The sequence below is a fragment of the Podarcis erhardii genome (assembly GCF_964252035.2).
Source record: "Podarcis erhardii genome assembly, chromosome: 11".
In the NCBI taxonomy this organism is placed as follows: domain Eukaryota; kingdom Metazoa; phylum Chordata; class Lepidosauria; order Squamata; family Lacertidae; genus Podarcis; species Podarcis erhardii.
The window spans coordinates 37,563,464-37,584,266 of record NC_138501.1 but is presented as its reverse complement, the minus strand read 5'-3'; the positions used below and the strand labels follow the sequence as shown (position 1 = coordinate 37,584,266).

Here is a 20,803-nt window from a genome sequence, read left to right as displayed (position 1 = left end):
AAATGAGTAGCTACTGTATGTAGCTGGTGGCCAAAGAGGCAACACTCTGTGGTAGAGGAACTTGAAGGAAGTATTTAGTAAAACTAATGGTCATGGACTGGGTGAGGGCCAATCATAGACAGAAGTACAATTTATAAGTGGTTTCTCTGCCCAGTTAGGTGGTGTTCGACTTGCTTTGAAAGAAGAAGAAGAGAAGAGTTTGGATTTGATATCCCGCCTTTCACTCCCTTTAAGGAGTCTCAAAGCGGCTAACATTCTCCTTTCCCTTCCTCCCCCACAACAAACACTCTGTGAGGTGAGTGGGGCTGAGAGACTTCAAAGAAATGTGACTGGCCCAAGGTCACCCAGCAGCTGCATGTGGAGGAGCGGAGACTCGAACCCGGTTCTCCAGATTACGAGACTACCGCTCTTAACCACTACACCACACTGGCTCTCAAAGAGGTTTAAAAAGAGGTTAAATAAAAGAGGTTTTATTCCCCCTTAAAGGAGTAGGCTTGAAATATAGGGGTGCTTCTAGGCCCAGCATTGGTGACTGAGCTCCAGGTGGCCTCAAGAGCACCTTTTACCAGTGTCAGCTACGTAGGCACATAGGACTATAGGAAGCTGTCTTATACTGAGTCACACCATTTGGATGTGACAGGTGCCAACAGAAATCTTCTGTGCATGTATTATACCCCACAAAATAACTTTTGCTTTCACCATCTCCCTAACCTATTTTTTTTATTATTTGAATTTTTTGTTTAAAAAAAGAGTTTGCAAGTTGGCTGGTATGGGCATGAGGGATTTTGGAGGGGTGTGGGGAAGAGCTGTTGATAGTGTTTTGCTTCTCCATATATATATATATAGAGAGAGAGAGAGAGAGAGAGAGAGATTCAGAAAACAAAAAATATACGGAATATCACCATACAGTATTCAGAGAACTCAAAAACCTCAGTCCCCCTTACCCCCAGCATCCACTGACCCTCTCTCTAGAGAAGGAGTCTGGATTTGATATCCCGCTTTATCACTACCCTAAGGAGTCTCAAAGCGGCTAACATTCTCCTTTCCCTTCCTCCCCCACAACAGACACCCTGTGAGGTGGGTGGGGCTGAGAGACTTCAGAGAAGTGTGACTAGCCCAAGGTCACCCAGCAGCTACATGTGGAGGAGCAGGGAATCGAACCCGGTTCACCAGATTACGAGTCTACCGCGCCTAACCACTACACCACACTGGCTTAATGTCCTCAGCATATCCAAAGCATATTCACAGTACAGCAAGAAGAGACAGATGACATTACAGTATAGAAAGGGAGTAGAATGCATACACCTATCAGTCCTAAAAGTTGTTGTTGCCAATAGTCCTAAGAGGTTTTCCTAAAAGACTAATCTATAAAATAATAGAAGTTTTCCTAAAAGACTGATCAATAGAATAATGGAAAAATTAAAATATAAGCTTTGTTCACACTGAATTTCAAAAGTCAGGGTGCTGGGAGAGAAAGTCTGCTTCCTTATATCCTCTCCCTATAAATATCTGGATTCCCATACCTTTTAATTATAAATGTTTCTATCTTGTGCCATCACCATCTTCCAGCAAGGGAAGGGTATTATTCCTGGCACCATTTTAAAAGAAAAAAGTAGTTCCCTTGAGAAATCTATAATATTGTCTGACATCTGTCACCTATTGACCACTTGAAAGACACTGTCTGTATTGCTCGCAGCTATGCCATCTGGATTTTTGAGGAACATCTATATCCTATTTCTGTACTCAGTCTGGAAAAGGATGTGTGATGACTGAATCAGGAAGATTTTGCCAGAATGCAGCAGCCAAATTAGAACTCACAAAATCCTGTTTTGAAACAGCTGCATTGGTTGCCTGTTTGTTTGGGGGCCCAATTCATGGTTTTTGCATATGACTTGGGCCCTAATTATCTGGAAAAGTCTCATTCCCTTCAGACACTCATGTGTTTAGATTGGCGGCGGGGGGGGGTGCTCCTTGGTAGTTCCATTGTCCGCATTCATTTGAAGGGAAAGGGAATTATCTGTAGCAGCCCCTCAGTTGTAGAATTCCTTCTCTACAGGGGTGCACCCGGCACTGTCCTGGCACACCTACGTGGACTCAGAATTTGAACCATTACCACAACTGGAGGACTTCAAAGTTTTATTGATGAAGTCGGTAAGCATCCCAGCATGTGTAAAGGTAATGGTAAAGGGACCCCTGACCATTAGGTCCAGTCGTGACCGACTCTGGGGTTGCGCGCTCATCTTGCTCTATAGGCCGAGGGAGCCGGCGTTTGTCCGCAGACAGTTTCCGGGTCATGTGGCCAGCATGACTAAGCCGCTTCTGGCGAACCAGAGCAGCACATGGAAATGCCTTTTACCTTCCCGCCGGAGCGGTACCTATTCATCTACTTGCACTTTGACATGCTTTCGAACTGCTAGGTTGGCAGGAGCTGGAACTGAGCAACGGGAGCTCACCCCGTCGCAGGGGTTCGAACTGCTGACCTTCTGATCGGCAAGTCCTAGGCTCTGTGGTTTAACCCACAGCACCACCTGCGTCTGGCTAGGCATAGCTAAGATGTTGATTCAACACTTGACAGGCCCCCTGCACTCTCCCTTTGAAGAGTGGAACAAGCACAGCTTTTTGGCATGATTGACTCATGAGCCTCAAGACTAGTCAAGCAAATGGGGACTCCTCCATAGTGGTTGGGCATGCATGGTCTACTCACACAGGCACTGTCATCTCTACATCCTTTCAGATGGAAGCAGAGATGACTCGGCCAGCTCATAGCCAGACCTATCCCCAGGTGCCTCCATGAAGAGGGAGGCTCTTCATTGACAGGGGAAGGTGCCAGAGCCACTTCCACAGTTGTTCAATATCATGCAAGTGGGCCTGTCCTCTGGCAAGCCAGTAGGCACTTCCTGAGCTCTATCTCCCAATCCTCTGTGACTGTCCCCAAGTCACATACCCTCCAACATGTTGATTCCCCAAACCAGGACGCATGTCTTCTTCTCTGTCTTCCTGCCTAAGTCGCGTGACCCGTATGAGATCATGGAGGCCGAAAGACATGCTTTTTCGGTGTCGTGCTCTCCCAGTTCCCAAAACTGCATGTAGTCCTAAATAAAGCACTCAAGGGGGGCTCTGCTCTCATGGTGCCTGAAAACTCATGTTTTGGGGTACCATTTGAGACCACAGCCCCCCAAATTTCCTTTTGCAGGGCAAGATCTCTGCATAAAATTGCTCAAGAACACAGCACCCAAAATGCCTGCTGCGCTCTCAGGGGGGAAAAGGGATGTTCTGGTTTTCTGGGACACCTGCAGGGTCTGAGGTCAGACTCCTCTTGGAGTCCCAAGTTCTTTCCCTGGGCCAGTCTCTTCCAATTCTTCAAACTCTTCTCCTTCCTCCTTATCATCTCACCAACCTCTCCATGACAGATCCATAGGACTTATGACAGGCACCTTCACTGAGTAGCTTTCATTATATGCTCAGGATGCACCTTTATATCCCGGCCTTTGACACCTGTCTATATTTTAGAACCCACCTTATTGTCTTGATTGTTTTAACTATTTTTATATTGGATTTTAAAATTGTTGTAACCTGCCTTGGGCCCTGGTAAAGGGTGGGAAACAAACAAACATACCTACCTACCTACCTACCTACCTACCTACCTACATACACACACACACACACACACACACATACATACAAGGAAAATTATTATGTTCTTAGTTGTCTGACAGATTCCACACCCTCAAAGCCACCATGTTGTATCAGGACCACCAATTACCTGAGGAACAAATCTGAAATTAAAAGTTTAGCTGAGAAAGGCTCTGTCCTGTGCACACCCAGCTAAGGAAGGCAAATGGCCGATCGTTAGTTCTTTATTGATGAAAGTACACATTAACAACAGCACCTAAGGATACAAACACACACACTTCTGGCATCTACATAGCTGGCATTAACTTTTCCAGGTTTGTGCCTGGCAAGGCAGTTGGGTGCAGCCTCCCCCCACACCCTGGGCTCCCCCCCCCCCGGTCCAATGGAGTGTGCATACACAACCTGAGACTTCCTGCATCGAAGTTGCTGTTGCACTTCTCTCTTGAAGCCCCTCCTGGTTCTAGGAGACAGTGGGCTGGGTATGGCGGGGATTCGACCAGCCCACCCCTTGCCTGAATAGACTTTTCGTCTGCTTCTGACACATTCTGTGTCCCCACTGTTATGTACTGAGTTGAATAGGATCCAAACTGCAGCAGTCTGATTGGTCCTAGAACAATGCAGCAGTATGATTGGTTAGCAGGAACCACCCAATCATGCTCCAGATAGAAGTGAATCCACAACCTGATTGGCCTACAGTAGAATCCTGGAATTAGCCAATCATGTGCAGCCCATTGTGTAAATAATGTATATAAAGCAGATACTTTGAGGGGACATTCATTCATTCCTCCTCACCACTATGAGCTGAATAAAGAGCATGAAATCACTTTGCGACTCTGAGTATATTTCACTGGCGACGAGGATGGGATCCCGCTGAGCTGACTGCCACACACAGCACCGCAGCACCGCCACCTGCCGCACCGCTGCCTCGCACCGTGTATCCAGGCTTCAGCTCCGGGACACAAGGAACTCAGAATGGCAACTGACAGCAGCTTCTCGCCATTCAACCCAGCATCTGGAGACTGGGAAGCGTACGCCTCCCGTTTCACCTTCCTCCTAGAAGCCAAAGGGGTCACCGATGAAGAAGACGCCAAGAAGAGGGCAATATTCTTCAGCGTCTGCGGAGAGGAGACATTTGAAATCGCCCGGGCTCTCCTGGCGCCTGAAGACGTCGCTACTGTTCCATACAAAACAATAATGGAACAGCTGAAGGGGCACTTTTCGCCACAGCCCTCAGTGGTGGCTCGTCGAAATGCCTTCTACGCAAAGCGGCAAGCCCCTGGGGAAACCATAACTGGGTTTGTGACCTCTCTCCGCCAAGCTGCCCGGTTCTGCAACTTCTCAGAGCTGGAGAACATGCTTCGTGACCGCCTCGTCGGTGGCCTGAAGGATGAGAAGCTGCAACGACGCCTCTACGCTAAGAAGAACCTAACGTTCCAGGTCGCTCTGGAGGAGGCCCTGGCAACGGAAGCTGCTGAGAGGTCGACGCAAGAGGCACGGCTGAGCCAGCCGTCCCAACCGAGGGTCCACCACGAAGACCTCACCAACGACTCGGGATCCGACAGGGAGGAGGTGCACCGAGTACAGCAGCGCACTCAAGCAGCCCACATACCACAGCTGCCTCGACGAGAAGGAGGGAACTGCGCAAGCTGTGGAGAAAGTCACGAGAGGAGGACCTGCCGTTTCCGCAACGCAGAGTGCAGGCAGTGCAGAAAATTGGGACACATCGCCTGGGTGTGTCGGGCTCGGCCCACCCGAAGCCAGGCATCAGATGACCAATCCAAGAGCTCCAGGTCCCGGGGCCCAACGCACCAAGGCAACTCGACGGAGCTCACAGACTTCCAGGTATACCAGTTGCCCCACCCCAACGTAGAGAAAATTTATGTAGAGGTACAGATAGAGGGGGCCCCATGCCGCATGGAGCTTGACACGGGTTCAACTCTATCCATAATCTCGGCAAGGACCTTAAGGAAACTGTGTCCTACTGGGGGTCCCAAACTCAGGCCGGCCCCATTCACCCTCCGGGACTTCCAGAAACGTAAGGTCCCCACAATGGGGGTGGGGACCTTCAGGGTGCAATACCGAGGGCGGACGCGGCAACTGGACTTGCTTGTGGTCAAGGGCCCCTACATTAGCTTACTGGGGTTGGCATGGTTTGGACCACTGGGACTAGCCATCACCGGGGTGAACCACATGAGCTTACAAGTGGACGTGGACGCCATATGCAAGGAGTTTCCGGGGGTTTTCGATGGGAAATTGGGACAGTATACGGGCCCCCCCATTGCTCTACAGCTTGACCCCGCAGTACGACCAGTCAGGCTCAAGGCCCGCCGGGTCCCATTCGCCCTGAAACCCCGTATAGACGAGGAATTGGACCGACTCGTGGAGCAAGGAGTGCTGGAGCCGGTGCCTAATGCCCCCTGGGAAACCCCAATCGTCACACCCGTCAAGCCTAATGGTTCGGTCCGCATCTGCGCAGACTACAAATGTACCATAAACAAGGCCCTCATGGCCCATGCATACCCAGTGCCAGTGGTCAGCCATGTCCTTGCCACCCTGGCTGGGTCGAAAATTTTTGGCAAGCTGGACTTGGCCCAAGCATATCAACAGCTGCCAGTAGATGAGGCCACAGCAGAGGCACAGACGATTGTGACGCACAGAGGAGCGTTCAGGGTAAAGCGGCTGCAATTCGGGGTCAGCGTGGCACCAGGCATATTCCAGAATCTAATGGACTCTCTCCTTAAAGGGATTCCTGGTGTCACCCCCTTCTTTGATGATGTGTTGATTGCCGGGCCCACACCAGAGGAGTTTGAGGACCGCCTCCGCACTGTTCTGCACCGTTTCCAGATGGCGGGTCTCAAGGTGAAGCGGGAAAAAATGTCTACTAGGAGTGCCTCAAGTGGACTTTCTGGGATTTATGGTGGATGCAGAAGGGGTTCACCCGACTGGGGACAAGGTACGGGCCATTTGTGATGCCCCAGCGCCCAAGAACAAGACTGAACTTCAGGCCTTCTTGGGATTATTGAACTTTTACCATTCCTTCCTTCCCCACAAGGCGGCGGTAGCGGAGCCCCTACACAGACTCCTGGACAAGCGGGCCCCTTGGGTGTGGGGCCAGCGCCAGGAGGCCGCATTCCAGGCAGTCAAGGACTTGCTTGTCTCAAACTCGGTCTTGGCACACTTCGACGAGAGGCTGCCGGTGGTGCTAGCATGCGACGCCTCGCCCTATGGCATCGGCGCTGTCCTGGGACACCAACTCCCGGATGGAAGAGAGGTACCGGTAGCATACTTTTCCCAGACACTCAACGAAACCGAGCGGAACTACTCGCAAATCGACAAGGAGGGTCTGGCAATCGTGAAGGGAGTAAAAAAATTCCATGATTTCTTGTACGGGCGGCCCTTCACCGTGGTGACTGACCACAAGCCGTTGCTTGGCTTGTTTGCCCCCGAAAAGCAGACCCCCCAAGTACTGTCTCCTCGCGTCCTCAGGTGGTCAATTTTCCTTGCCAGCTACCAGTATGCACTGATTCACCGCCCTGGAAAGGCGATGGGCCATGCAGACGCCCTCAGCAGGCTACCACTACCGGAAACAGGCCCCGACCCAGCACCTGCACAAGAGGTTATGAGCCTGGAGCTGCTTCCTGACCGCCCCATTCAGGCACAAGAAGTTGCACACCATTCCAAGAAAGATAGGGTCATCTCCCGGGTCCTGGACTGGGTGTGGAGGGGATGGCCCAGCCGCAGCCCCGGGCCAGAATTCGCCGGCTACACAACCCGCAAACATGAACTGTCAGCCCACAAGGGGTGCCTGTTATGGGGAAGCAGGGTCGTTGTTCCCCAGCCCCTCCGCAAAAGGGTCCTCACAGCCCTACACGAGACACACCCAGGGGTAGTAAGAATGAAGGCCCTTGCCAGGAGTTATGTGTGGTGGCCGGGGATCGACGGAGAGATAGAGGCCTGGGTCAAACACTGCCAGGCCTGCCAGGAATCCCGCCCAGATCCCCCAAGGGCCCCAGTCCAGTCCTGGGAGTCCGCCCGAGCACCATGGTCACGCCTGCATGTGGACTTCGCTGGCCCCTTTCAGGGGAAAACATTCTTCATAGTGGTGGACTCCTACACCAAATGGCTGGAAGTCGCACTGGTACCGTCCACTTCTACGTCCGCAGCCATCCGGGTACTACGCAGGCTGTTTGCAACCCACGGGCTCCCTGACACTCTCGTCTCAGACAACGGGACTGCATTTACATCAGGAGAATTTCAAACCTTCACAGTGCAGAACGCCATCCGCCACATCCGTTCGGCGCCATTCCACCCTGCCACCAATGGCCAAGCAGAACGCATGGTGCGGACCACCAAGGACACCCTTCGCCGCATGACGCAAGGGGATTGGGAGTACCGCCTTGCCACATTCCTTCTAGCACAGCACAGCACCCCCAGCTCAACGACTGGCCGGAGCCCCGCTGAACTACTAATGGGTCGGCGCCTTGCAATCAGATTGGACTGCCTTCACCCCGATAGAGCTCAGGATGAGGTAGTGGTGGGGGAAGGCAGGAACCCCCGGACCTTCGAGGCCCAGGACCCAGTGTACGCAAAGAATTTTGGGGCAGGCCCTGCATGGGTACCTGCCACAGTCACCAGGGTCACGGGCCCCGTGTCGTACGAGGTGCTAACAGATGGGGGGCAATGCTGGCGCCGCCACTGCGACCAGATACGGCGACGATTCCCGGGAGAAAACCAGGAGGCGGAGGACAGGTCAGAGGAGTCCCAAGGGAACAGTGGGGCAGTGAGGCCCATAGAGCAGCAGGGGCAAGCAGGAGAGGCAGAATCAGTAAATACAGAGAGGACCCGCGAGGCCGAAAGGACACCGGAACCAGAACCACGACTGAGCGAGCCGGTTGCGCCAGACCAAACAGCCCCATCCTTGGAACACGAGCCAGAACCTGAACCCCGGACCAGGGAACACCCCAGGCCGCAACGCACACGTAGGCCACCGGCGTACCTTGAGGACTATGAATGCGACCTTCCGGGCAGGACTGGAACTTAGAGGGGAGGGGTGTTATGTACTGAGTTGAATAGGATCCAAACTGCAGCAGTCTGATTGGTCCTAGAACAATAGGCTCCAAAAGGCAGCAGTCTGATTGGTCCTAGAACAATAGGATTCAGAATGCAGCAGTCTGATTGGTCCTAGAACAATGCAGCAGTATGATTGGTTAGCAGGAACCACCCAATCATGCTCCAGATAGAAGTGAATCCACAACCTGATTGGCCTACAGTAGAATCCTGGAATTAGCCAATCATGTGCAGCCCATTGTGTAAATAATGTATATAAAGCAGATACTTTGAGGGGACATTCATTCATTCCTCCTCACCACTATGAGCTGAATAAAGAGCATGAAATCACTTTGCGACTCTGAGTATATTTCACCCACCTTTGTCTCTGATTGCTCAGACCCTTCCCTTTCCCCCTGTCTACTGCCTCTCAAGTGGCACTAAAACCCATAAATCGCTGGCCCCTCTCCTGGGTCAGCCTCCAGCCCCCAAACCTGTCACACACTTGTCAGAGCCCTGCCAGTCCTTGACATCCTGCAGTCCTGTGCATACTTTTTCTTTTTTCTTCTTGAATAAGCTGCATTTAATTTACTGCTGAGTAAACAGGATTCAAATGAGTAAAACTTGCAACCCTAATGACTGTATAAGTGAGGGAAACAGTCAGCATGGGAAGCAAGTGGTAAGTAAATGTCCTAAAATCTGTTTTAGGAAGAGATTTTAGGGTGTGGCTTCTTCCCAGAACAAAGCTTGGCCTGAGATGCAGGTCCATGGCAACCAGCCTCAGATTATATGCATGGAAGGAAAAATTGGAGACGGCTGTAGCTACAAGAACTGTAAAGAGAATTGTGTGCCAAGGAAAAGGAAAAGTGTAATAAGCTGCAGCTGAGCATTCACATATTAACTAGTGCAAAATGTACAGAATTGTATTGATGGAGAATGAAAGTGGATTGTTTTCATTTTAGGAAAGGACATGGGTGAGAACAGGAGATAAACGCCCCTTTAACAATTACCAAGGAACAAACAGATAGCAACAAACAAATTCTCACATGCCTCAAAACAGTATCTGTGAGAATTTTCTGGAATATGCTTAGGCCAGAAGAGTTCTGCTAGGGACCCTCCCACAATGGATGGGAGCCAGGAACATTTTAATTGTTGGCTTTAAAAGAACAGTCAATTGAAATAGATATATGAGAACTAATGTTTTATATGATTCATTTATTTTATTTACAACCTGTTATACCACCCCAACCCAAATATTTCAGCGGGTAACAATATGTCAGTCATAAAAATCACAATAACACACACTCCCTATCTCTAGAAAGTGAAAACCAGACTGAATGATGCTTTACATCATTTCCAGAAGATGTTCAAACTCAAGCTTTGGTGAGTCTTCAGGGGGAAACAAATTCCCTAATTAAAGGCAGACAGCAACAATGTCTGTCTGTACATTGTTAAGTATAATAACTATTGTGTGCATTATGTTACAAATTATATTTTAGAGAGAACTAAGGATGGGTGTAATCCTCTCCTGCTTGCTAGGAGTTTTCCCTTCCTTATTAGGAGGAAGGAACAGATGTCAAGACTGTCTTAACCATTATGTAGGGCATATGCTGTTGTTGTTGTTGTTGTTGTTGTTGTTGTTGTTGTTGTTGTTGTTACTATTATTATTATTATTACCCCACCCATCTGGCTGGGTTTCCCGAGCCACTCTGGGTGGCTTCCAACAAAATATTTAAAATAAAATAAATAAAATAAAACATTAAAAACTTCCCTAAACAGGGCTGCCTTCAAAGGTCTTCTAAAAGTTAGATAGTTGTTTATTACCTTGACATCTGATGGGAGGGCGTTCCACAGGGCAGGCGCCACAACTGTAAATTCTAATCACAACTGTAAATTCCAGGCCAACTGTTCACCCATCTTGCTCTCTGCTCTGAATGTCCTCCTCCTCCTTCAACTTCAGTTGCTCTTAACTAGGTAGCTGATGATAGATCTAAAGGCCATCTTAACTAACTATGCCGGGAGTTGCTGGTGTTGGCATTGGCCTATCCTATAGTATGACTAGGGGACAGCACGGTTGTGGTACTGAAAGTGGCCCAAGGCCCATTGGTGGGTCCTGCCCCACTGTTTGAGAAACACTTCGCTAAGGTGATGCTTGTGCTGACTCATTCTCATAAGTACAGATATAGCCCCTATATTGTTAGTTTTCCATTACTGCATTGGACATAGTTGAATGCTGACATCGTCATTTGGCTGCACTTTGAACAAGTGGTTATCATGAAAACTGTTGTCAGGGAAATGCCACTTCAAATCAGTAAGGCTGATGGTTGCAGTGATTCTGAGGTCACATTTTTACACAATGTAAATAAAATGTTCCCATGATAATGTTTATAGATACTGATCCTTGAGAATGCCAAATTAAGCAGAGTCAACCTAAGAATAATCTAGGGATGAACTGCATGGGTATTTCTTGGTCACAAATATTCAGCAAGGCAGCTAGGAATTCAAGCCTTCCTCGTGTAAACTTGAAGTAGGTTTGTTTCAAACAAACCATAGTTATGATTAACCACAGCTTGTCAGGTTCAGACAAGGCAACAGGGTACAGTTAATCAAAAGCAGAAGTGAAAGATTCCAAAGTCCGTGTGACCACATTGTAGGTAGGAAGAGTGCGGAGGATGAAAGACCTAGGCTTACCTAGGTTTATTTCCAGTATAATGAACCATGGTTTATTCTGGAGTTCAAATGCAATTTACACTCATATATGCATAGCAGGAAGAGAAAACTGCTGCAGTTGCCAATAAGTTTTGGGAACATGGCAACACTGAGTTTGATTGCCAACATTTAACATTCCTCCAACAGAATTTGCACAAGGGTCAAAGAATGTAACTCATACAGTGAATGGTAGCATAATTACATGGGATTATCTACATGGCATAAGTATTTTTCTTTATTTCAAGCAGAGGAACAACTGTGCCAACAAAGCATTGCCGTTCATTTGGAAAGATGGTTTTCCCAGCCCTGTCTTGGGCTGGAACACCAGGAAAAAGCTGCTTTTAGGGGCAACTTGTTGGGATCCCAAGAGTATGTCTATGTGACCCAGTCTTCTATTTTAACTAATCAGACATAGATCCAGAACATTCTTTCCAATTTCTCCTGTCCAATAATTCTAGCGTATGGTTAAACCAACAAAAGATTTTCTTTTTTAAAAAAAGGAAGGAAAGTGGGGGTAGGAGAAAGCCCAGTCTGAAATAGCTACTTTTTATTTATGCATTGTGCCATTTTTAAATTAGGAATAATACTGTGTGTCTGGTACATTTGTATTTATTTTACGAGTCATACTGAAATAACTCAGTTGCTTCTTAGGGCAAGGGTGGATGAATAGCTGCTGCTTTTTATGAAGCCAGCTGCCCTGACTTACGGCTTGCCATTTCTCCAAACTTTTACAGTTCTTCTTCAGTGAGTCTAAGCCTGATTATATTATCTTTTGCTACAATACACTCCCCCTTTTCCAATGAACCTTAGCTGGAACTGCTCCCAAAGGAGTCCTGAGCATGCATAATATGAGATCTGTACTTGATTAAACAGAAAAAAATGTAAATAAACTTTTCACTGGGGCTGTAATTTCCTCCCCTGGTTGTTGCCCATCCCCACTGACACTTCATTATGTATATTTCTTTATAGTACTTCCGATGTGTGAAATGCCTTATGATCTTATCTCTATCATTCCGCCCCTGCCCTGCAAGGTAAGTGAATATTATTGCTATTTTACACATAAGGATATGAACATGGGAGAGAGAGTGAGGCTCTTAACAGAGTAGCTATGGGCAAACTTCCCCCAGGATTGCAAGACCTCGGGCCCAGGGGCTAAGTGTGGTCCCTTGGGACTCTCCCCAGGTCACCCCCTAATAGCCTTACTTTATAATCTCCATGAGTGTGTTTGCCTAGCTAGAATGTGTCCTTTACTTGGGGCCAGCCCACCCAAGAGGCAAGGTGAAGTGACAGCCTCAGGCAGCAGGATCCACAGGGGTGGCAGACCCAATGTAGATTTTTATTTCCCATTTGTTCCTGATGTTTCTGATTATCTACACTCACCCCTTCTTCCCTAGCAGGGAGGGAGGTGCCATTTTGTGGTTTGCCTAAGGTGCCAAAATGAATTGGACTGGCCCTGCCTTGAACTCTGATAATACTTATTGGTTGCCTGGATAGAAGACAGAGAATGGTGTGTGTGTGATCCAGCTGAACCCTAGAGCTGTTAAGCACTAAATGGCATAAAGGCACTGCAGCCCCAGTAGTTTTCCAAGAAGAGTGGTATGAAAATACTATAAAAAGATATTTGAAATGAAGTGATTAGATATATTAAGGGTGTGATACAATCAGTTAATTTCTTTTAAAACATTCATCTTTTATCTAATTAATTTCAGCTTTGCACAGTGAAACAGACAGCTAGTGAGACGGATGATTCATGAATATCATTGAACAGTCTGGCAGCATTCCAAAGGCATGTGAAATCAACTCTTGCTATTCTGGCCAGATCTGGGTAAAACAGGCTGGATGGTTGTCCTGCCTGCACCATATCCTGCAACTTTATTTTCCATATCAAAAGTTCAGAATGTTACATTTGTCATATGTAACATCTGTTTTCTGAATTGGAAGTAGCAGCAATTTCCAGTGTACTCCAAAAGAAAATTTCGCACAATGGAACCTGACTGATACTTGGCCTAGAATGGAACAGAAGACGTGGTTAATTGGTTGTGTTCAGTGTCAAATCATTGGCTCAGTATTATCTACGTTGGCCCTTCTCTATAGTCCTGCCTTTCAACTCAGAGCCATTTGGAAATGTTGCTTGAATTGACTTATGGACTTATTGCAGTCATCAAGAATTAACATGACATGTACTCCAGCCTTAGCAACTGTCTTAATTAAACAACTGTCTTAAATCTGATGCTTTTGCCAACACGGGGTGCTTCTAGACAAGAGCATAATATTGTAAACATGTTGTTGACTTGAGATATTACAAACGGTTCACTAGCAACAGGCTTTGCTTTTGTTTGTTTTTTAACTTACCAGTTTTTCCCTGGGCTGGCATTTTGATGAACAGCACCAATCCCACAACAAATGCCCATCTGGAACCACCCCAGTCTGCAATTTGAAAGCTTTACAGCTTTCTGCAATAAAGACTACCCAGTATCTTAGTTGAAGATAAACTACATATTGGGAGGAGATATACATTCAGGAAAAGTGCACCTCTTTATCATAACCAGACTTACGTTAATGTGAGTTTATAGATCCTTTGTTGTATGCTTTCTTATTCTGCTCTTCAGTATTCTACATTTATAAGCAGATATCAGAGTCAGTGTTACTACCAGGAATGTTAAATGCAGTACCACATTAAATCATCTAATCACAGTAATTATTAGAGAAAAATGGGAAGCAGCTGCTGTAACACAGCACTTTGGTTCCAAAACTAAAGACAGATGGGCATGATAATACAGCATTATTAATGACACACTTTGCCTATCTATTTTGCATAGTATTTCCCAACACTGGCAGGTTAGTGAAATGCAAGCTCCTTTTGTGATCTCGCCCTTTGACAAAATAGATAATAGAATAAGTTGGTGTTTTATTTTCACATGCATCAAAGATATATGAGCTGAGCAATTCATTCACCCTTTTTCAGAGTTCTTTCCATGCTAGCACCCTTTTGATCACAAAAGTTAAGTGAAAGAACATAAAAGAGTCCTGCTGGATCAGATCAAAGGCCCATCTAGTCCCACATTATGTTCCCACAGAGGCCAACCAGATGCCTGCAGGAGATCCACAAGCAAAAGCACTGTCCAATTCTTGTTTTCCATCAACTGATAGTCAGAAGCATAATATTTCTGATACTGGAGATAATATATAGCCATCACGACTAGCGCTAATGGAATATTGCTCTTCCACAAGGAGGTGGAAATGGAAGTTGAATTAAAATGGAAGTTGCACACTGTACCACTCTGCTATACCATCTACAAAAATAATGCAACACCCATCTCCCCATTTATAGGATTCAACGTACTGTTCCATGCCACTGCAATCTCTGAGCAGAGCAAGATTCCAGGGGTTTGAGGCACTTACCTAGGGTTAGGGTTTCCTTTTGAAAATGAAGCACAGTGGAGACTATGGTGTCTTTATGGTTTATTTACACGTATATACAACCTGAGCATGTGATGGAGGGCTTCACAGCATTAACACCCCAAGAAGGTCCTGCTTCTCCCATAGCCACAGCTTTGGATTCAAGCAGAAATTAGCCTCTCGCTCACTCTCTCTGCCTTCCCAACCTCCAACTTTTTTCCTCCAGGTCACATCACAGCAATCTCTGCCCTCAACTCCAGCTTTGCCCTTCTACCTATCTAAGAGCTGGAGAAGGAGCCCCACCCATTTGTTATCCAGCACAGAGCCCCCTTTCCTTTGTTTTCTTAATAGCCCATCAGCCTTCCTTTGTTCTCTCCCAATGGCCCCTCACCCAGGCAATTACCTGAACACAATATATCAGGGCAGTTCACAGAATAAAATACAAGATAAAAACACAAGTAAATAATTAAAACAAAAACAGCAAAGCAATTCCCCCCCCTTCTTCCCACAGACACATTTAAAAGGCTATAGAATATTAATCACCTTGCCAACAAAGGTCCATATATCCAGTTACAGATAGGTAGCCGTGTTGGTCTGCCATGGTCAAAACAAAATAAAAAAATTCCTTCCAGTAGCACCTTAAAGACCAACTGAGTTAGTTCTAGGTATGAGCTTTCGTGTGCATGCACACAAAAGCTCATACCTAGAACTAACTCAGTTGGTCTTTAAGGTGCTACTGAAAGAAAGGTCCATATAGTTAAAGCTATGGTTTTCCCAGTAGTGAGGTATGGAAGTGAGAGCTGGACAATAAAGAAGGCTGATCGCCAATGAATTGATGCTTTTGAATTATGGTGCTGGAGGAGACTCTTGAGAGTCCCATGGACTGCAAGAAGATCAGACCTCTCCATTCTTAAGGAAATCAGCCCTGAGTGCTCACTGGAAGGACAGATCCTGAAGCTGAGGCTCCAGTACTCTGGCCACCTCATGAAAAGAGAAGACTCCCTGGAAAAGACCCTGATGTTGGGAAAGATGGAGGGCACAAGGAGAAGGGGACGACAGAGGACGAGATGGTTGGACAGTGTTCTCGAAGCTACCAGCATGAGTTTGACCAAACTGCAGGAGGCAGTGGAAGACAGGAGTGCCTGGCGTGCTCTGGTCCAGGGGGTCACGAAGAGTCAGTCACGACTAAACGACTAAAGAACAACAACAACAATAGAATATTAATCAACCAAAGGCCTGGCTGAATAACATTTTTGCCGGGCGCCTAAAAATATACAATGAAGGAGCCAAGTGAACCTCCGTGGGGAGAGCATTCCACAAATGGGAGCCACTACCGAAAAGGCCCATTCTTGTGTCACTGCACCCCCTCCCCCCCGCACATCATGGGGAGGAGGCACACGAAGAAGGGCCACAGATGATGAACTCAATAATCTTTTAAATGATGGTCGTCGTAGTTCAACAGCATCTGGGCAGCACCACATTGACTACTCTGGCATAATGTGTGGCATCAAGTCAAGCAGAGTCAGAGCCAGATTACTGAGGGAGGCAGATTTCACTCTGGAGTGCACAGAGAATATATATGCAGGGATGTGGTTCTAAAGCAACTGAGAAAGTCTGGCAGCAGTAGAGAAGCAAATGAATTCCCTACAATGAAAATGCATTTTATAACAGCTAAAAGATTGCCAGCCTTAGATTTAGCACTGTCAAAAAGTACAGGCATAAAAAGGTTTCCATGCCTCCTATAAAACTGGCATCAGCCAAAACTATAAATGCCTGTCCTGCTGCAAATGTGAAAGAATGTCAAAAAAAGTGGCAAATTTAGTCATTATGTTAAAATGTGTAATATAAGAGGGAGATAAAGTCTCAAGGCAAAGAGATGTTTTCACTGGGCAGAAACAGATGCAAACCCGCTTGGTTTCTTCATTGGCACACTGAACTTTACAGTTCTGGTAGGTGAGTGGCATGGGCTTCTTCTCACTAATAATCACAAAATGGTGAATTTACAAACTGGCACTCTCGGCTGTTCCAGGTAGCAGATTTTAATACACTAACTGCATAGCATTGTCTTGAATGTGACTGAAACACAAGGTTGGAAGATTAAATCATATGACGAACTGAAAGATAGATTGACAGGTTGGCTGCAATATCATCAGATAAATGCACTTTGGAATGAGGATAAAAAATTGGGGATGAACGAGAAAAAATCTAGATATCAGATAGAAGTGTTAGAAGGGAAAACTAAACTCTTAGCAAAGATATATAATCTGTTGTTAGAATGTGACACAAAAGAGGAATTGGTAAAGGAGGTAATGATAAAATGGGCCATGGACATTGGACACAACATAGAGTATGACAAGTGGGAGAGGTTATGGAACAGAGGAATGAAATTTACAGTATGTGTCACGTTAAGAGAAAATTTGGAAAAAATGATGTATCGTTGGTACATTACACCGGTAAAATTAGATAAAATGTATAAAAGTGGAAATAAAATGTGTTGGAGATGTAAGCAGAAGGAAGGCGATTTTTACAATATGTGGTGGGCGTGTGACAAAAGTAAAAAAATTTGGGAGCTCATATATAATGAACTAAAAAAAATCTTTAGGTACACCTTCTTAAAAAGACCAGAGGCATTCCTCTTAGGAATAATCGGAGATGAAATTAAAAGAGAAGACCAGAATTTATTTCAGTATGCGACAACGGCAGCCAGGATACTGATAGCTCAAAATTGGAAATCAGCAGAGACTCCCACAATTATGGACTGGCAAACAAAATTATTTGAATATGCAGAATTAGCAAGAATGACAAACAAAATTAGACATCAAAAAGAAACAAAGTTTATTGAAGAATGGAGTAAATTTGTGAAGTACATTGAAAGTAATTGTAACAAATTAAAAACTACAGTAGGCCTAACATAAACCTTGCTATGCGTAAATCACAGAGTTAGAAACTGCAGGAGAAGAAAATATGTAAGAAAACCGCAACAGGATAGGAGGGAAGTCAAGACGTGTGTTAACGTTGTGTAAATGAGTGGATGATACTTATAATTGATTAATAAGAGTGTTTTCTTTTTTATTTTTGTTTGTTTATTTTTCCTCTGTTGTATGTCTTTTGTTTTTTTGTGGAAATTTCAATAAAAAACAAAAAAAGGGGGGGGGGGAAGAATGTGACTGAAACAAATATTTGGACTGAATTTGGAGCAGGTTGTTTCAGTCCACTGAGAAACAGGGGGCACAATTTCTGAAGAGCTGCCACCCTCCCCCAAAAAACTTTTTATGATGGTTCAGGGAAAACAGACATTTGCTATGGCCGAGGCAGGTTTCTTTTATTAACCCTCACCCCCCCCCCAAAAAAAAGTGATGTCAGGTACCAATCCTCTTCCCTCTCAAACAGCATTCTAGGAAACAATTATGCTGCAGCTCTGTAGCACACTGTTCGCTCTTTCTGAGGTAAAAAACTGCTGCAGCCCTGAAGTACACTATTCACTCTTTCTGAGGTAAAAAAAACCTGCTGCAGCCCTGAAGTACACTATTCACTCTTTCTGAGGTAAAAAAAATAATAATGCACAAGAGCAAATGCTGAACTTCATACCATAGCTGTCAACTTACAGATTTGAAACAAGGGACCAGCAGCCTTGAAAATAAGGGACCTGCAGCCTCACCTGTTCCAGGCACTCCAGTCTTCCTGTCCTCCTGCAGTCTGGTCAAACTCATGCTGGGTAGCTTCGAGAACATTGTCCAACCAATTTTGTAACCAGAGGTTCAACTGAATAGAATCTGAATCACATGCACCACAAGGCCTATGCAGCCTCAACTTAAGATGGCTCCCCGGCCTGGCTTTGCACTGCAAATTTTGCAGCAGCACGTGCAACAAAATGGCGTCCAGCATTCAAAAACCCCCTCAGCTTGCATTAACCAGCCACACACAAGGCATGCAAGCTCCACCCCCCCAGTCGTTCTTAGACTTCTTATTGGGTGAGCAACGTAGCCGAGCAACACAGTTGGAGCCTCCCTCCTCCCTGGCCGGCAGGGAGGGAGGGAGAGGAGCTGCTTCCTTTGAAATTTAAGGGACACCATTTAAGGGACATTTAAGGGACATCCATCAATAAGGGACAGCAGCGGGACATGGCGCTGGAATAAGGGACACTTGACAGCTATGCTTCATACCTGAGAGTTGCTAGAGAATCACTCAAGGCATTTTGCTTCCAGAGGGCAAGTGAAAGATGGCGCTTCCCTCCAATTCCATGTACAAAAACTGACTAGACTGGCAGATGAATCTTACTCTAACACTGGGCACAGAATAGTGTCTTCCTCTGCACCTGAGAACAGCAGGCTAGCATAGGGGGGGCAGGGCATATGACCTACACAGCTCTCTCCTTCCAACTTCTTGTTGCTACAGCTCTCTGCTGCCTCCAGAATCTGCCGCCTGAAGCAAAACCTCCTCTACTGAACTCCAGCCCCAGAGTTACATGTGAATAGAGCGATGTTATAGAAGCTGTTTGGCCTCAAATTAAAGACCTGGCTCTCTTACATAAAACCTTTTAAACAAACAAAGGAGAAAACCAAAACTGTCTCCATGTCTTTCCAAAAAGACCTTGACCACAAAGCTGGAAGAGACTTTCTTGATTCTGAAGAGAAATATTTTCTTTAGATGCCGAAATACAATAGCAAGTGGGAACCAAGTGTTCCATGAGTGAGTGCAGTGGGGCGGGGAGAGCAGTTTTGGAAAACACCACCAGAAATGAGAGGCCTTGAACAGCAGCCATGTTAAGATTGGTTGCAGTCAGAATTACACAGTGTCAGATAAACTTTGCTCTACACTCCTGTCTTCTGGTCCATCATTTTATAACAGTTTGCATGTGTCCTTGGCTTGAGCCAAAGTAGAAACAAGATCTGTGAAATGTAAGATAGTAAAATAATTTTGGGAAATGATATATGAGTTGAAAAGAATGTTGAACGTAACTTTTTCTGAAAAACCAGAAGTCTTTCTTTTAGGAATTCTAGGTGCCGAAATCCCAAGGGAGCAGAAAAGACGATTTACCGTATTTTTCACCCTATAAGACGCACTTTTTCCCCTCCAAAAATGAAGGGGAAATGTGTGTGCGTCCTATGGGGCGATTGCAGGCTTTCGCTGAAGCCTGGAGAGCGAGAGGGGTCGGTGCCCGGCTCCCGTGGCTTACGGAGAGTTGCCTGCATGCTGAAGGCTGGGTGCGCTGAGCTCAGCGAGTCCAGGCTTCGCACAGCTCTCCACTGTGAAATTTTTTCCCCTTTGTTTCCCCCCCAAAAAACTAGGTGCGCCTTATGGGACGGTGCGTCCTATAGGGCGAAAAATACGGTATGTATGTTACCACAGCTGCGTGGATGTTATTGGCCCAGAGATGGGAAGAAGATAAAGTCCCTACCAGAGAAGAATGGCAGATTAAATTGATAGATTATGCCAAATGGCTAAAATGACTGGAAGAATCAGAAATCAGGAAGTCCAAAATTTAAGGAATGGGGAAAATTTATCTCAAAAACCAGTGTATACAGCTAAAATTGTTAGTAGGATTGGAATAACACTTGTAGTTTAATGGTGAATTGTGGGCATAATGGATATGTAAAAGATTTGTATTATCATAAAAGATGCAGGAGGAAATGATTAACGATAGGACCCACAAAGGGGAGGAGGGAAGTCCAAGAGATTCTTTGGAATCTTGTTTGTATGTTGTATGTTGGATATGTGATTGTAAACTTCTAATTTGAAAAACCAAATAAATAAATAAATTCAAGAAAGAAAGATCTGTAATATACCATCTCACCTATGCAAGCTTACTTAAAAGTTAGGATCCATTGAGCATGCTCCTAAGTTTGCACATTATTGCTACCAATAGCAGATGGCGTGGTGGGATGGTAGCACTCCATTGACCTCCTGCAGGTTGAGTCACTGATGCTTACCAAAAAGGAAAGCCGGAGGAATGAGGCTATGGGGAGTTTGGCAAACACACTGTCAAAACTACGACAGCACTCTTGCTGGTGTGTTT

General features: G+C 46.0%; 2 long non-coding RNA genes across 2 annotated transcripts; one reads left to right on the top strand and one right to left on the bottom strand.

Annotated features, from left to right (window-relative positions):
• The first annotated feature begins 10,579 nt into the window (after nucleotides 1–10,579).
• Nucleotides 10,580–13,205, top strand: LOC309352890. The gene is made up of 3 exons (XR_014161450.1): nucleotides 10,580–10,653; nucleotides 12,358–12,419; nucleotides 13,098–13,205. It is a non-coding gene; the product is annotated as an uncharacterized lncRNA (long non-coding RNA).
• An 89-nt stretch (nucleotides 13,206–13,294) lies between these two features.
• On the bottom strand, nucleotides 13,295–19,059 carry LOC309352886. The gene is made up of 3 exons (XR_014161446.1): nucleotides 18,951–19,059; nucleotides 13,944–14,001; nucleotides 13,295–13,394 (listed from the first exon to the last, which is right to left on the bottom strand). It is a non-coding gene; the product is annotated as an uncharacterized lncRNA (long non-coding RNA).
• Between the last annotated feature and the right edge of the window lie 1,744 nt (nucleotides 19,060–20,803).